Below are 18,567 nucleotides of genomic sequence, written 5' to 3'. Positions count from 1 at the left end.
TGACAGATCTTTCCTGACTGATGATGGGGTTACATCCCAAAAAACCCATTCCCAGATGGAAATGTGGTTAAGTTGAAAATGCATTTAATACACTTAACCTACTGATCATCATGGCTTAGCCTGGGCCAGCCTTCAACATGCCCACAACACTCACACCAGCCTCCAGGTGGGCAAAATCCTCTCACACAAAGCCTATCTGATAATAAGGTGTTGACTATTGTCAAGGTCAACACAACGTGCAATGCATCGAGGACTGTCCTGACAGCGAAGAACAACGTGGGTGATGGGGTGCAGAATGGATGTCGCCAGCTGCCTGTGAGCTGCGGCTCACCGCCCCGCATCCGAGAGGGGACCCACCGCGTGTCACTAGCCCAGGGCAAGATCCAAGTTCAAAATTCCAACTGTGGTTTCTACTGAATGCGTACCACATTTGCACCATTGTCAAGTTGAAAAATTGTGGGTCAGGGACAGTCTGTACCTTCAGGTGATTCTCATTATCCACAGGAATCGTGTCCTATAAAATCACAGCGCACACTGGGTTTGCAAATACTGAACTATTGCTCCCAGGGGAAATAACAGCACTGGGCTCCTTTGGGCCTCTGGCCACGTCATTTTTGTCAACCAATCCATACACAACTTTGTTTTATGTGTGTTTCTGTTTAAAGATGCCCTATTTAATATATATTTCTGGTTCATTAACATGAAACATGATCAACGGCACCATAACTCATGTCTGAACAAGCTTGTCTAGCACATGCCTTTGCTCCTGAAGGCACATCCCAGGCTCCTGTCGTTCAGGAAGACAGCAGGACACCTCAGCAGTGTGCTTGGGGGCCGTTCCCAACAGTGAAATCACTAACAAAAAGCACAAAAATGTGAAAAATACGGCACTAAAGAGACCATGAAAAGGACACTTGTTTACAGTGGGTTAGCTGAAACGAGAAGGCAGCACGTGGCCTTGTTCAACCTCAGCAGGGAACATGTGCATTCAGCGACACAAATTTTTCACTGCTCTGCTCATGGCCCCGAATGACCGCAAAGAGCATCTCAACTCTTGTTTTGGGGGGGTAATAAATACATTTTACTAAGTAGGTGAATTTGAAAATACAGAAGCTGGGGAGCGCCTGGGTGGCTCAGTCGGTTAAGTGTCCGACTTCAGATCAGGTTAGGATCTCACGGTTTGTGGGTTCAAGCCCCGTGTCGGGTTCTGTGCTGACAGCTCAGAGCCTGGAACCTGCTTCAGATTCTGTGTCTCCCTCTCACTCTCTGCCCCTCCCGTGCTCACATTCTGTCTCTGTCTCTTAAAAAAAAGGGGCGCCTAGGTGGCGCAGTCGGTTGAGTGTCCGACTTCAGCCAGGTCACGATCTCGCGGTCTGGGAGTTCGAGCCCCGTGTCAGGCTCTGGGCTGATGGCTCAGAGCCTGGAGCCTGTTTCTGATTCTGTGTCTCCCTCTCTCTCTCTGCCCCTCCCCCATTCATGCTCTGTCTCTCTCTGTCCCAAAAATAAACGTTGAAAAAAAAATTATTAAAAAAAAAAAAAGAATAAACAGTAAAAATGTTTTTAAAAAATTAAAAAAAAATACAATACAGAAATCTGGGAATCACAAGAACTGGTTGTAGTTTATGTACTTTGAAAACATGACCCAGACTAGGTTGGGTGTTGTGGGAGGACCCCACAGAACTAAGCCATGGTGTGTTCTTCTTCTTATGGAGAGACAGGCTAGAAATGACCTTCATCTCTTATCCTCCAGAATGTACTGGAAGACAACTCCCTCTCTTTCATGCCAGTGAGCCTAGAAGAGACACATGTATGGTTGGAGAGCATCCCACTTGACCCCTATGCCGATTCCAATACACCACGCAGAAAGGCATGCTCCCTGCCTTCCGAAAAGGAAGGAAATAATACTAGCCACTTGCCATCCCGTGGATGCAAGCGGGATGCCAATGTGACATATAACTCGGAAACAGTTCCCAAAAGTGCAGAACTCTTCTAACAAGTCCTGGTCCCATATACTTATTTGGCTTTATATCGTTTCTTTGTGCTTACATCTGTTAAACCACAAAAACAGGAATGAACTAATGTTGAACTTCTTACTCAGCAATAAGCAATACTCATCCATGGATACAGAAAACAATGACAAAAACATGAAGGGCTGTATGCATTTCGTTAGGAGGCGTGTTTCCAAGCAAATTTTGTATTCTCCCATTAATGTATTTACCTAAATTTGTAGCAGATTTATGATTTGTTCAAACGTGTAATAGTAATCACCCACAGTAAGTAAATGCAAGAACTTTTTCATGGTTAGACCCTTACAGCCTAGGAAATTTAATTTAAATGTATATACGTATTTTTGCAAGGACAAAGATAACACCCAAGAATAACGTTCCATGAGGACAGAATATAAATTCAGAAAAAAGAAAAGAGAATGAAGTAGAAATTCCAATGGTTAAAGAAGAGTCAATTCAAGTACTTTTGAAATGGGTGATGATGGGTATCCAGTGTCTGTGGGATTTAGATTCCACTGGTTATATTTAAAAGAATGATGTAAAGTTTTATTTAAAGATGTCGATATTTACAATAAGCTAGAAATAACATCCTTTGCAGCTCTTAAATTACGATGAAAAATGTTAGCTATCAACGCAGAGTGTGTGAGGGGATAGATGGCTTTACAAAACTATTTTAGGGATGAGGTGAGCCAAAGGCAGAAGACAGGCCAGGCCCCTCCAAGGCAAGCTGACCTTTGAGTCCCAGCCCAATGTGGTGGGGCTTAACATTTTGCAAGAGAAGCTGGAAATCTGGATTTTTCTACGTACAGTTTACCTTTTTTAAAACATGTTGGTTCAGAAATTTTTTAAACAGCATGCAGGTCAAACAAAACACAGCTACAGGCCGCATTTTTTTCTACCTTGACTCTGAGCGCTAGCATCTTCTGTCAACTTTTCCACACGGTGATAGGAGAGCCACTCATTCAAAAACACACTCACTGAACACCTCCTGGTGTTCCAGACACTATCCTGGGTCCTGGGGACACAGAGATGGCTGAAACACAACAGTGCCCTCAAGGAAGATGAATGATAGATAGATAACATTTTGCAATCCCATCTGTTACATTCTGTGCTAGTTAGATCCGAGGTGCTGTGGCCATGGAACCTTGGCTTCGGTGGGTCAGGAATGTGTGGTTTCTTTGGGAAAGCTTCGTGGGGGAGGACGAGGCAGGACCAGATGCATCCTGAAGAATAACCAGCATCCTGAATAACCATGCTGGTGACTGAAGCAAGGCTACCTGGGGAAGGCTCCTTGGAAGATGGCCAACAAGGCAGATAGGAGCACACATCAGAGCAGGATGTCTGACTGCAAAGAACACCCACAGGGAGACAAAAACCAGCCCCACTCCTCATTTTCAGTTCCTCTCTTAAAAACAGGCACATGATGGAAATAAACCATTGAGACAAGATCCAAAAATAATCTTAACTGGGCATAAAAGCTCATATAAAAATTCTTCTCTTAATCACTTCTGGAAGGCAGCTGAAAGGTGCGTACACCCAAACTCGGCTTGCGCAGCAATCAACTTAATCTGTTTCTTTGAAAGATTAATTAAAACTGAGATTACCGATGGCGGCAGATGAGCTGGGTCAGCCGATGGGGCACGGTTAAGAGGAGAGAGAAATTGTCTTAAGATCACACAAACACAGCTGCAGGCCAAACGCGGAGATGTGACGGAAAACCTGCTTCTTCCCGGGCCCTGTAATTCCATTCCTGGGGATGACGCTAGAGTTAAAAGCCCGAATCCCAGGAACAGCAGGCAGCGGGACTCCAATGTGCCAAGCAAGCAGCCCGGCCTGTGGGGAGCCTAAGGAGGCCTTGAACTTCTGAGTCAAGTCAGCAACAGCTGCAGAAGACCAGGCCCAGCCCAGAGGGACCAGCCAAGGGAGCAAGGAGCATGAACACAACTGCTGCTCAGAACTCGAGCAAGTTTTCAAGTGCTCGTTTGACACAATGTCAAGGATCTGCTCAAGTCAGGCCTTGATGAGAAGCAGAGGTGATTAGAAAAACCGTGAGAAGACACCGTCCACATAGCCCTTCCCCCACAGGGAGCCTCTCAGAAAAGGGGTTTTCTCCAATGGAGAGCTGCTCTTATTTTTCCCCCACTGGCAGCAGAGAAGGAGAAAAAGCAGGAGATGCTTATAGAAATCCTGGTTTGGGGACCCAGGATTTGAAAACCCTGTCATTGGATGTGAGCTTTGACACTGAAAACTCCTCGGTTCCGGCGGAGGCCTTCTCTGTCTTTTCCTCTGCAGGGCTCTCTGTGCTATCCAGCCCCATCCTCGCCACCACGGCAACACCCGCGCTCGCTGCCACCATGACTGAGCAGATGACACTTTGTGGCACCCTCAAGGGCCACCATGACTGGGTGACTCAGGTGGCCACCACTCCCCAGTTCCTGGACATGATACTGTCCACCTCTTGAGAAAAGACCATCATCAAGTGGGCAGGGATAAGTCCAACGATGGCACCCCACAGCATGTTCTTTGGGGTCACTCCTGCTCTGTCAGTGATGTGATCATCTCCTCAGGTGGCCAGTTTGCCCTCTCAGGCTCCTGGGACGGAGTGCTCTGTCTTTGGGATCTCACAATGGGTACCACCACACGCAGATCCACAGGACATACCAAGGATGTGCTGAGCATGGCTTTCTCCTCCCACAACCACCACATTGTCTCTGGCTCCTGAGATAAAACCATCAAGCTGCGGAAGACCCTGAGTGTATGCAACTACACTGTCCAGGATGAGAGCCATTGTGTCTTCTTGTCACCCGATAGCAGCAATCCCATCACTGTCTCCTATGGCTAGGACAAGTTGGTCAAGGTATGGAACCTGGCAAACTACAAGCTGAAGACCAAGCCACACGGGCTACCTGAACACGGTGACTGTCTCTCCAGATGGATCCCTCTGTGCTTCTGGAGGGGACGATGGCCAGGCCATGCTGTGGACCTCAACAAAGGCAGGCACCTTTGTATACTAGCTGGTGGGGTCATCATCAGTGCCCTGATACTGGCTCTGTGCTGCCACGCGCCCCAGCCTCCAGATCTGGGACTTGGAAGGCAAGATCACTGTAGATGAACTGAAGCAGGAAGTTATCAGTACCAGCAGCAAGGCACAGCCACCCCAGTGTACCTCTCTGGCCTGGTCTGCTGATGGCCCGACGCTGTTTGCTGGCTACACGCACAACCTGGTGCTAGCTGATGGTAGGTGACCATCAGCACCCGCTAGAAATACACAGCAGAGTTTTAGAAAGAAAATATTGGTTTGCTGAAGGAAGGAAGGAAGGAAGGAAAAGGAAAATCCTCCATAGCCCTCACCAGAAAAATAATAACTTGGGCAATAGTTCCCAAAGTTCTTAAACCCACAGGAGGAACAGAGGAAGACGATGAAGACAGAGTCAGAATGAGGGGACAGCAGCAGTGGAGGAGGAGCGCCTGTAGAGGCAGAGCCCCTGGGGCTGTGGTGCTGGCCTCCTGCATCCTCTGGGGCTGTAGATCAAAGTCCACTGGGGCCTCCATCTAAGGAGCCTGGAAGGCGGGCTCTTTAGTGAGCCCTCCCCAAATGCAACAGAACATTCCCGACTGCACCTGACATGGAGCCCTGGACTCCAGCCCAGTCCTGACGGGCCCGTGCCAGCCACTGGCCCTCCCCAAATCTTTCTCCCCACGTGTGCGCTGAGGAGGCGGGGCCAGAATTTCATGAGCAGGTAGTCTCTACCGTCATCCTCTCTCGAACAAGTTCTCCTTCTCCTGGGTCAGCAATTCCCATCCAATTTTGTGTAAAAGCCCTCATGACAAATCTCATTCTAGATGCTTCTAATGTGTGGATTACGTATCCAATGGAAACGTAACCATTTTAGGAAGGGAAGAGAGTCAGGATTCAGGGCGAGACACTAAAATCTGAATTGTCAAATGTACCAGTAACACCAAAGTAGTGATTAAGAGAACAGATCCTAGAGCCAGCCTTGATGGTCTCATGTGTAAAATGGGAATAATCATCATAGCCTGCCTCATGGGGTAGTCATGAAGAGTAAACATGTGAGCTATAAAGCAGTTAGAACACAAATGTGACACAAAGCATTGTGTTTAAATAAAACTCTATAACCATTGTATGTACCATCAACAAGTAACCTCCAGTTACACCCAAGTCAGACTGGAGGGGCACTGTGCTATAGCCAATGGGAAGCTTGCCCGAGGCAATGCCAACACGAGCCTCGCTTCTCCCACCTCCCAGGTGAGACCGCCACTAGGCGCCATCGAGTCTCCCCCACCCCACCCCCTGCTCTGCTCCCACCACCACACTAGCTCAGCCCTCCCATGGGGACCACCACACCAACCTCCCAGCTCTCATCCCAAGAGCTCTTCTCCCCAATCCCCCCACCCAAGACACTGAGGTTGGCTTCTAATATTCTAACTTTAGATTACACTCCAGTAGCTTATATCATCAGCTAAAATTAAAAACAATTTTTCCTGGCCTTCAAAACTCATCATGATCTGGGGCACCTGGGTGGTTCAGTTGGTTAAGCCACTGACTCTTGATTTCGGCTCAGGTCATGATCTCACAGTTAATAGGAATGAGCCCCTCATCAGCTCCATACTGACAGTGCAGAGCCTGCTTGGGATTCTCTCTCTCTCTGCTCCTCCCCTACATGTGCTTGTTCTCTCTCTCAAAATAAAATAAATAAACCTTTAAAAAAAAAAAAAAACTAATCATGATCTGACCCCCTACCTACCTTTAAGGGTTTGTTTTTTTTTTAATTTTTTAATGTTTATTTATTCTTGAGAGAGGGAGAGCGAGTGAGCAGGGAAGGGGCAGAAAGAGAGAAAGACAGAGGATCCAAAGTGGGCTCTGTGCTGACAGCAGAGAGCCCCATGCAGGGCTCGAACCCACAGTGAGGTCATGACCTGAGGTAAAGTCGGATGCCCAACCAACTGAGCCACCCAGGCACCCCTCCTTTACCCACCTCTGTAACCTTATTTCCTATTGGCTCCTTCTTGTATCCTTCATGACCAGCAAACTGAACCCCACCCTTGACATCCACCCTGCCATCTCCCTCCGCGATGCCTTCGGCCTGGCGTGTTCATCTGGCCTGTGGTTACCACTTCCCAAGTTGGACATCCCCCCATGCTTCAAGGTTGAGCTCATGTTCTAACATTTCCACCATGTCTCCCCAACCAGGCAGAATTACTATCTCTACTTCTGAACTCAACATTCATCTCTGCCCAGGGAAGGCAGAGGACTGTCTGGTCAGGAAAGGGAGTCTCAGCTCTGCCATGCACTGGCTGAATGTCTCTGGGTCAGAAAATTAAGATCTCTGAACCTATCTCACTGTGGTTATACAGATAAATGGGGATAATATATGCAAAAGGCTTGGATCAAGTTCTCTTTATCTGCCCTCTCTCATGGAATTTATTACTTCTCTAAATTTTATTAGAGTTATTAGGCTGGTAAGTTTTCTTCTTCATAACACTGTAAATTCCTTAAGTGCATATTTTTGTGTTTCTCAAAGAACCTAGCACAAGGCCTTACACTTAGTAAGAGCTAAATTGACAATTTATCAAATGAAGAAAGAGAAGGACAGGATATTTTATACTTACTGTTTATATTATTTTTAATCATTCCTCATTTTCACTTATATTGTTAATGACAGTAACTATCCCATAAATTTCATACAGGTATCCTGATGGTTCTGAGGGGAAAACTGTATTCTGAGTCCTCAATGATTCAATTCCACTCACTCAAGTTTATCTATTTTCTACTGGTCCCTTCATGTACCTTACTACCAGGAAACACTGTACTCAACACTATGTGACCTATAGAAAGACAAGTCCGCTTCCCAAGTTTCCCCACTGGCATTGTAAGGACATTTTAACAGGCCTTATAAATTTAACCAACTGGGTTGTTTTGTTTTTCTTCAAAAAAAAAAATTTGAAAATCAACATCCTGAAAAGGAATATTTTATTCATGCCAGTTTAAGTAGTGACAGGAAAATATTCAGTACTCAAAATGGAATGAAAAGAAAAAAAAAAAAACGGTCAGCATGAATTTCCAAAAGCATCTGGAAAATTGGCAAAAGATTTAAGAATGTAAAAAGCAACCGGCGATCCCAGCTGGGGTGAAGTTGCCTTCATATTATATGGAATACCAACCATAAGACAGCTTTGGGAATTTCCAAAGACAGTACTCTGGAAAGCTCCTTTACACAGTGATTCCCACTTAATCCAAAGAAAGCACACTGCAACTTGTCCCCGGCACCCCAACAGGATTTAAAGTATTCAACTTCGTATGGAGAACAACATGAATCCAGGTAGAAATCTGACTTAAAACGGAAGGTAAATATTCCCCCTTATATTCCTACATATACCACGACCAGAGAAAAGGGTCTCCTCTCTCTTAGCAGAAGAGAGTGGGAGCTCGACACATCAGCTCTAGAGCTGGCCAAAACTGAACTTGAACCCCACACACCCCCATTCAGTGGCACACTTTGAGTACATTAGTGACCCCAAACTGAATGCCATCAATGTGACTCACAAAGTCAAGATAAAGTACAGACAGCATTCCGTATTTCATGCACAATGGACCTGACATAGTGGGCCAGAAGGATCAGAATGGAGAAGGATCGGAATGTGGTGGGCCAGAAGGATACCCTTGTGGGGATAAAGGGACCTGTATCTTAGACCAAGATCAGCAACTCATTAAGTGTGTGGCCTTGGGCAAGTCCCTCCAACCCTCTGGGCTTCTGGGTCCTAATGTGTCACTTTCACATCAGACTCGATGCTCCAGCTCTCGGCATAAAAGAACTGAGAGAAGGAAAACAGTTTCAGAAACGCCCCCAGAGGCCATTCTGTGACCTGGCTTTGCTCTCTTATATGGATTTTGCTCTTGCCTCTTGGGTCCCAATGTGTCCCTAACTAGTTATACGGGGCTGAGCAACATGCTTAACCCTTCTCTGCTAGGTTTTTTTGTTTGGTTGGTTGGTTTTTTTTGTCTCTGTAAAACATGAGGATAATCTGTATATATCCAAGTCCTTCTAGTTCTAGCATTCCACCTATCAGAGGAATTTCTTCCACTAGGGAGTAAATAAATCAGAGACTGAACCACTTTATAGTGTGTCAGCCCCTTGGTGCAAATCGCCAGCAAAAGGACGACAAAAACTCTGCATCAGCTTTGAAAATGAACAGACCACACAGAACAAGTGCTTTACAAAAGGTCAAGTATAGGATAAACATTACAAATTCATTCCTTCAGAGCAGCCAGAGCAGTGGATTGGTCACACTCATGACTCAAAAGGAAATTCCATCCAGGACCACCAGCCACCTCCCAAAGTTAGTCACCCTGCACAGCGGGGGCCAGGAAGGGGGGTGGGGGGAGGGCATCCCATGGCCAGCACAAAAATGACCTCTAGGGAAAGTGACCTTTTCACTGGGGCTCTGGGAGATCTACTAAAGGTACTTACACTGAATTCACCCCTACTCCCTTGGTTGAAATCCATATGGAAGTCACCAAAAAAAACCCAAAAAACAAATCAAAAGACCATAGGTGACAGTCCAAAGCCACAGATTTTGTGACCACTTTGTTCTCAGCCTCTTCCCCACGAAGGAAGGGGCTTCAGACCGATAACAGTCGACAAGGACACCAGGGTCAAGAGAGACCGTTTCTTTATAAATAAAATTTTCAAACTCACGGACATTAACACTCACCCGAAATAACTGGACAAGAGCCAGCCAGGAAAGGGCACGTTACTAAAACTGGCCCTCCGGCCTCCAAGAGGCTCAGCAGAATTATTCTTGCTGTGAGGAGAGGAGGAAGGAAGGGCTGGTTATATTGTGCCAACGTGCCGGGAGGCACATAACTAGGTCACGTTCCCACTCGGGCCTGCCTGCTGCAGGCGAGCATCTCGGTGGTGGCTGGTCCCACACCCCCTCCCATGCCCAGCATCTCTCAAGAGGCCTGAGGGAGGCACCTCTGGCCACACCCCCCACGGGGAGCAGGGCCGGGATGTCTCCGTGGCGCGTGACATCCGAAGGAGCCTGTCCCAAGAGCAGTGGTCTAGCACACATCCTGGGCTTGCAACGGCATGAAATACACACCCACAACGCACTGCAACAGCCTCCCGTCCACCCAAACCCTTCAACTCACTCGAGACCACACACAGTCCTTATCTCAGGAGCTGGTGCAGGGAGTCACCCAGAACCTGGACAACAAGCCCCTCGTCTAACCCGACGTGCCTGCGTCTTCCAGGTCCTGTGGAGTGAAACCCTCTCCAGGGCGGTACAGGTGCATCTCCGGCAGCTCCCTGGGATGTAAATCATGTAGCTTTAAGGAAAATATCCTTCACATCTGGAATCGCAAGCCTTACCTTTCTCCAAGGCTCAGAAAGCATTTTCCTCCAAACACAGAGCTTGTAGAACAACGTGATGTGATTCGGGGAGCTTAGTATCACACTCACACTCATGCCATATCTCGAGACTTCCTCGGGCGGTGATGCTTTTCTTTTCAGAGCAGACAAACCTCCACGTTGGCACAGTTTATCTGAAAAACTGTTGGAGCCTCTAGCCCCAGGCGATCACAGAGCTGTTTACGAATACCTCGGGGGGTTCACAACTGTGCATTTTTCACAATTTGTTAATTTAAGAGGCACATTAGAGGAGAGGTGCTCCTAGCCAATCGGAAGCTCTCCTTGTACCTGTCTCTTAACAGCACACAACAGAGACACCAATAATGAGAGCGCCAAAGCATGTCCTGGGGACAGCAGGCACACCAGCACATTCCAGGGCTTGCTTCTTCCCTGCTTTTAACCAGTTTTACTTGACGCCATTTACTTGCACACATAGGATTTAGAAGCTGGAGTCTGAGGGGAAAAGCTGAAGGCAAGAAAACCGTGAGTTCGAGGCTAAACTCAGGTAAAATTCTACAGATACAAAGGCTTAGAAGTCTCTTCCTCCCAAAGCAGAGGGAAAAACCACCCAGTGCCCCAAAACAGTCTCCCAAAATATCCCTTAAGGAGTCACTGAATACAGACATCACCGGAGAGTGGACATCTCCTGAGAATCACCGCTCTAGGTATCGCCTGAAGCCACACACAGAACACTAGCTGCACAAGAGATGCTAAGTGGCAGGTGCCTGTATCAGGAGAGAAACATCTGAGGTTTCTTCCCTGCCCCAAGAGGCTCCATTTCCTTGCTGTTTACTCATGAGAGCAACTTGCTACAGGAGGCAGGGGTGGGGGGAGGGCGAGGCAAGGGAAACAGAAGTATTATGGCCCAATTTTTAGAAATGAATAAAATCTTTCAGAACATTCTAAAGCATGCAGCTACTATTAATTGAGCAATTACTATGACATGGTAAGATACATACATATAACTTTTAGTAACAGCTTACAATGTCTTAACATACATATTTTTAAGCTCTCAGTGAAAGTTCGCTATTTTATATTACGTATACGTGTGTGTGTCAAAGCAAAGAAGAATGTCATCATTCTGAGAATAGTCACAATTGTGAAATAAAGTAGGTGAAGGTCATGTTATCTTCTTAGTTCCTTATTATTTTATTAAAGTATTAAACCAGTCCATTGTAAACTGTACATAAAACTTCTTTTTCTGATCACTAATCAGAAATGACCAGCATTACAAAAGTCTAGGAAATACAGGAAGGCAAAAAGGAGAAAATTAAAGTTATCTGTCATTTCAACGCCCAAGAGGTGACGACTCTCACTATAATTGATGTACATACTTCCAGCCCTCTGCCTATGCATATAATTACAAATGTTCCTCCACCAAATTGGGATCATGTCATTTGATAACTTATTTTTCACAATAAATGGTTTATCATTTATCCACGCCCTAAGATAATATCCTGCATCATGAGTCAAAGACTACGGAGTGTCACATTCTACTGATGTGCTATATTTTATAAATATTATTAACTGAGTTGTTTCCAACTGTCAATTACTATAGTAAATACTAGTAGATGGATAGAGAGATAAACAGATTTCATTTTCTTCATAAAAGCTTCATGGAGATATAATTCACAATTCACTGGTTTAAAGTGTACAACTCGGGGTGCTTGGATGGCTCAGTCGGTTAAGCATCTAACTCTTGATTTTGGCTCAGGTCATGATCTCACAGTTCATGAGATCGAGCCCTGCGTGGAGCCTGCTTAGAATTTTCTCTTTCTTTTTTTCTTTCTCTTTCTCTCTCTCTCTCTCTCTCTCTCCCTCCCTCCCCCCAAATAAACTATAAAAAATAATAAAGTACATTTGGTGGTTTTAGTATATTCAGAGAACTGTGCAACAATCGCCATAATCAATTTTAGGACATTTTCATCATCCCCACCCCCCAAAACAACCCAGTACCCTTTTAGCAGCCACTTTCCACTTCCCCTCAAGCCCTTCCCCCCTTGCCCGAGGCAACCACTAATCTGCTTTCCGTCTCCACAGATGTGTCTGTTGTGGAAATTTGACAGGAAGGCAATAACACACTACCTAGCTTTTGGTAATTTATCCTAATGTTTTCAAGGTTCAACCATACTGTAGCACGTATCAGTACTCCATTTCTTCTTATGGCTACATATTACACCACTGTTTGGATAGCCTACGTTCTGTTTATACACTCATCAGTTGATGAACGTTTAGGTCTTTTCCTCTTTTTGGCTAACATGACTAAGGCTGCCCTGAATAGCCACGTACAAGGTGTGGACACACACTGGCAGTTCTCCTGGGTATACACCTAGGAGGAGAATTGCCCGCTCATATGGTAACTGCATTTTAACCTTTTAAGGAACTGCCAGCCTACTTCCCAAAGCAGCTGCACCATTTTACATTGCCACCAGTAGTGTGTGAGGGCTCCAATTCTCCACACTTTCACCAGCACTGATTACCCATCTTTGCATTACAGCCGTCCCAGCAGGCACGAAGTGACAGCTCACTGTGGCTCTGATACGCATTTCCACGTTGGCCAACAAATGAGCATCTTTTCGAGTGCTTATCTGGCACGTGTTTATCTTCTTTGGAGAAATGTGTATTCGGAGTCCTTGTCTATGTTCAGTTGGATGATATTTTAATTGCTGAGTGGTGTTTTAAAACATATTTGAGATTAGTTCCTGATCAGCTCTACAAAAAAAAAAAAAAAAAAAAAAATTTTCCTCTTCTATGGATGGTCTTTTCATTGTCTTGATGATATCCTTTGAAGCACGAAACTTTTTGGTTTTGATGAAGTATTAATTTACCTATTTTTGTTGTTGTTGCTTCTGCTTTTGGTGTCCTATCTAGGAAACACTTCTTACTCCAAATAATGAGTGTTTTATAGTTTTAGTTGTGGTATAGAGGTCATGGATCCACCTTCAGTTAATTTTTGTACGTGACATATATGAGCTAACAGCCCAAATTCATTATGTTGGATATCCAGTTGTCCCAGCATCATTTATTAAAAAGACGATTCTTTCCCCCATTACACTGTCTTAGTATCCGTGTCAAAAGTCAGTAGACCATAAATGTAAGGGTTTCTTTCTAGACTCTCAATTCTAGTCCACTGATCTATATATGTCTGCTTTTATGCCAGCACCACACTGTCTGGATTACTGTAGACTTGTAATAAGTTTTGAAGTCAAGAAGTGTGATTTCTCTGGGGCACCTGGGTGACTCAGGTGAGTGTCTGTCTTTGGCTCAGGTCATGATCTCACAATTCGGGGGTTCGAGCCCCGCATCGGGCTCTGTGCTGATAGCTCAGAGCCCGGAGCCTGGAGCCTGCTTTGGGTTCTGTGTCTCCCTCTCTCTCTGCCCCTCCCCCACTCATGCTCTGTCTCTCTCTCCCCAAAGAATGAATAAACATTAAAAAATATATAAAAAATAAAAATAAAAAGAAGTGTGATTTCTCCATCTCTCTTCTTTTTTTTAGGACTGTTTTGGGGTCCTCTGCATTTCCATATGAACTTTAAGACCAGCTTGTCAATGTTTGCAAAAAGGGCAGCTGGGATTTTGACAGCTACTATGTTGACTCTGTAGATATACTTAGGGACTTTGCTATCTTGACCCAATTAAGTCTCCCAATCCATTAATACAGGATGCCTTTTTTTTTTTAACACTTTTTTTTCAGGTTTATTTATTTTGAGAGAGAGGGATGGGGAGGGAAGGGCAGAGAGGGGGAAGAAAGAATCCCAACAGCTCCAAGCCCAATGTGGGGCTTGAACTCACCAATCGTGAGATCATGACCTGAGCCAAAACCAAGAATCAGACGCTTAACCCACCTGAGCCACCCAGGCCAGGCGCCCCAAGATGTCTTTCCATCTATCTAGGACTTCATTAATTTCTTCCAGTGATATTTTGTAATTTACACTGAAGTCTCGTACTTCTCTGGTAAATTTATTCCACCTTTATTATTTTTGATGCTATTATAAGCAGAATTGTTTTGTTAATTTTGTTATCGGATGGTTCATTGCCACAATATATGAATACATATCCAATTGATTTTGCATAACATTTATTTAATTCTGTATCCTATAGCTTTGACGAACTCATATTAGGACCAATAGATTTTTACTGGAGATTTTAGTGGAGTTTAGGATTTTCTCTCTATAAGATCAGGTCATCTGCAAATAGAGACATATTACTTCTTATTGCTTTACAATCTGGGGGCCTTTTTTTTTTTTTTTTTTTTTGTGCCCAACTGTCCAGGCCAGCACCTCCAGTACAATGTTCAACAGAAGTAGTGAGAGCAGACATCTTGCCCTGGTCCTGATCTGAGGAGAAAGCATGCATTCTTTCAATATTCAGTAGGATGTTAGCTCTGGAAGTAGAATTCCTAACTGTAATTTTTGTGGGAAGGTAAAAAAGGTTACTTTAGCATTCTGACCATTCATAAAAGTCCTAAGTATACCTGTTTCCCAATGCACGGTTTCCTCAATATTTACTTCCCTAAGAGAATTTCCACACTCTTTGTACTTATAATAAGTCGTAAAGGGACAGGGATGTGTTAAAGAACACCTCAGGTGACCGCAGTTCAAGAAGACTTGAAAGGGACAGGTTTAATGAAATCCAAAGCCTGTGTCTGGTGAAATAAACACCTGCTAATGTAAAGCCCAAGCAGGGGACGTTACATTAAAGGCAATTTGACATTTCCCTGGGTTGTCAGTCAATTCACTGCAGAAAGGAAGACTTCATTCTGAGACCGTCCTGAAATTCTGTGTCAGTTTACCTGTTAGAATGTTCCCTGAATTCTCATTGCCCTACCACCAAAATTAGTTCTGCCACAAACACTCTTCACAGCACCTAAAAAAAAAACACGTTTGGGAAAATCTATTCTAATTGTATTTAAATCTGTAAATCCTAGGGGCGCCTGGGTGGCGCAGTCGGTTAAGCGTCCGACTTCAGCCAGGTCACGATCTCGCGGTCCGTGAGTTCGAGCCCCGTGTCGGGCTCTGGGCTGATGGCTCAGAGCCTGGAGCCTGTTTCTGATTCTGTGTCTCCCTCTCTCTCTGCCCCTCCCCCGTTCATGCTCTGTCTCTCTCTGTCCCAAAAATAAAAATCAATAAAAAAAAAAAATAAATAAATAAATAAATCTGTAAATCCTAGAACAAAGGGGATTTGACAGTTACTTAATTTGATTATTTAGTCACACCACATACTTCAGATCAAAAACTACACCCTGAAACATGGATTATCCGGTTTGACCCCTAAACAAATTATATTAGAGCAACATCTTGGATAGCTGGGATACATATTCAGAAGTATGGGGGGGGAAATCTGAACTTGAAAAGACATGGCTTCAAATTCCAGATCTTTCTATTCCTAGCTGTGCATCTTTGGGCAAGTTACTTATCCTCTCTGTGCCAACTGCTAAAAATTTTTATTTTTTTATTGTTTTTTTAGTATTTATTTTTGAGAGAGAGAGAGACAAAGAGACAGAGCACGAGCAGGTGAGGGGCAGAGAGAGAAGGAGACACATAATTTGAAGCAGGCTCCAGGCTCTGAGCTGTCAGCACAGAGCCTGATGCGGGGCCTGAACCCACAAACCATGAGATCATGACCTGAGCCAAAATGGGATGCTAAACCAACTGAGCCACCCAGGTGCCCAACTGCTAAAAATTTTTAGAGGATGAAAGCTTGTACGCTCCAAGGATGTTGTGAACATTATACGACACACTATTCATAAAGTGCCTAGAACACAGTAGGTGCTGTTACCACTAAGAACAGAAATATTTCTTAACTCAAGCGTTCAGGAAATGGAGATGTCCGATCCATTACAATTTCTGATTTTCAAACTTTGGTGGCTGAAAAGCCTTCGAAACACTATTCGTATTTTTTGCATCTATATGATGATAAGACAGTTCCATCTTCCATTTCATTTCTGGGTATTTCATAGGCGAGATCCCATGTAAGGTACTGAAAGGCGCATCAGGCTCATTCACAAGTAGTTTATAATCTGGAGTAAGTAAGTGTGCCACGCACCATAAGAATTCATGTGCGTTACGATGACACAGTATCGTAGGGACAGACGGTGCAGGAGTTTGGGCTGACCACACAACGAGGGACTCAGCACACGTTCTAACACATGCTTTTCGCTAATAAATTCCAAGTAAGAGCTAAGGCAACTGCTGTTTGCCTGTTTTCCTTTAAAGGGTAGCAGAAGAAAAAAAGCCAATGAACGGCAAGCTTTACCTCGTATCCCCAAGTCCCCGGAAAGGCCACGTCTGCGCTCTGAAAAACTCGTCAGCAATGGCACGGCCAAACTCCTCGCTCCTCCCATTTCAGCATGCTCCTGACACAGGCTACTTGGCACATCTGAAATCGTCCGATTCACATGATGATGAAAACTGCCCAACGCCGTGAAGGTGAACTCGGGCCGGTTCTGCGTGTGCGCCACACCACAGCCTTCCGATCGGACTGTGATTCTAATCAACCCTGAGAGGTTGGCTCCATCCTCTTTGAAAGCTGGACAAAGAGCCTCAAGACAATAGATTTTCCTCACTGTGAAAACTGGATCCACCTGACACAAGTTCCTGTCTCGGAAAGGTTAGCGCGTTGGCAAGCAGGGGAAACCCAAGGGAGCGGAGGTCTAGCTGCTACATAGCAGAGGAGGGGAGCTCCTCCCAGATACCGGCAGGCGCTCCCCCCATAGCTGAGGCTGGACGCCTCCCATGCCCAGGTGCTGGGCTTGGCTGAGCCACTGGCTTTCCAGAAGGCAACACAAAACTTAATTAAGCAGCATCAAGTATCTATTATATGCATAAAACATGCACACGCTCACAGGGCTGTCTGGAAAGCTCATCGAGCGATGACAGAAATCAATCCAACAAAAATTTAGCAGACGGGCTTCTACACTTGGCCTCCCGAAACGAAAGCAGCCCTCTGAGGCAGGAGAGCCAGGCTGCTGGCACCGAGGGACAAAGGCCACGTGGTTATAAGGCCCGCTCCCCTGTGTCCTGTAGCTCTAGACAGTAATGGCTCACGGTGATTGAGCGCTTACTCTGAGGGAGGGCTGTGCTAAGAACTTTACCTCTTGTCAGTTCACTCAGTTCTCACAACAGCTGAGACAGGGTCTCCAGACTACCACACTCCTAGGCCTCCCTGAGAGCCTGATAAGCAATCAAAAGTAGGACAAGAAGAAGGAAGGTCTCAGTTATGTTTATTCATTTGGAAAGAGCGCCTACATGCATTTCTGTCCCTGAAGACGTTGAGCCTTTGTGGGGTTTTTTAAATTTTTTTAAATGTTTATCTTTCAGAGAGACAGAGCACGAGCAGGGGAGGGGTGGGGGAAGGACATGAATCCGAAATAGGCTCCAGGCTCTGAGCTGCCAGCACAGAGCCCCACACGGGGCTCCAACTCATGAGCTGTGACGTCATGACCTGAGCCGACGCTTAACCGACTAAGCCACCCAGGTGCCCCAAGGTTGAGCATCTGTGATCCCAGAGCCATCATGTAAAGAGGCCTCTGCACACAAAAGCTCTGTTTACACTGAATCCGGCCACCTTTTGCCGCGTGGCCCTGGGGAAGGCCCCCAACCATCCAGGGCCTCTGTTTTCTCAACCCGATCAAAGAACATGATGTACTTCACCAGGCCCTCTCCAGAGTCAACATTCTGAACCTTGAAAATCCAAAACGTCCCTACATCTGCTCAAAGGCCACGTGAAGACTGTGTGATACAGACTCGGGCTGAGCCTGGTTACCAGAGGAACCTGACAAATGACATGTTTCATCAAAAACAAAACCCAAAAAAAAAAAACAAACACCACAACCACGGCATGTTTTTCACTTCTTCCTACTACCCATTTAAGAAATGCTACCCAGGGGGCGCCTGGGTGGCGCAGTCGGTTAAGCGTCCGACTTCAGCCAGGTCACGATCTCGCGGTCCGTGAGTTCGAGCCCCGCGTCGGGCTCTGGGCTCATGGCTCAGAGCCTGGAGCCTGTTTCCGATTCTGTGTCTCCCTCTCTCTCTGCCCCTCCCCCGTTCATGCTCTGTCTCTCTCTGTCCCAAAAATAAATAAACGTTGAAAAAAAAATTTAAAAAAAAAAAAAGAAATGCTACCCAGGA

The 18,567-nt window shown here is 45.5% G+C and overlaps 1 protein-coding gene and 1 pseudogene across 2 annotated transcripts in view; one reads left to right on the top strand and one right to left on the bottom strand.

Annotated features, from left to right (window-relative positions):
• Nucleotides 1–18,567, bottom strand: part of CAMK1D (calcium/calmodulin dependent protein kinase ID) — a 433,382-nt gene that overhangs the window by 394,790 nt on the left and 20,025 nt on the right. The window lies entirely within an intron of this gene.
• LOC124502559 (receptor of activated protein C kinase 1-like) lies at nt 4,343–5,266 on the top strand (annotated as a pseudogene).

Source organism: Lynx rufus, unplaced genomic scaffold, assembly GCF_022079265.1.
Source record: "Lynx rufus isolate CCGP_SWC_20201006 ecotype Redwood Valley unplaced genomic scaffold, mLynRuf1.p SCAF_7, whole genome shotgun sequence".
Classification (NCBI taxonomy): domain Eukaryota; kingdom Metazoa; phylum Chordata; class Mammalia; order Carnivora; family Felidae; genus Lynx; species Lynx rufus.
This window is presented reverse-complemented; position numbering and strand designations above follow the sequence as displayed.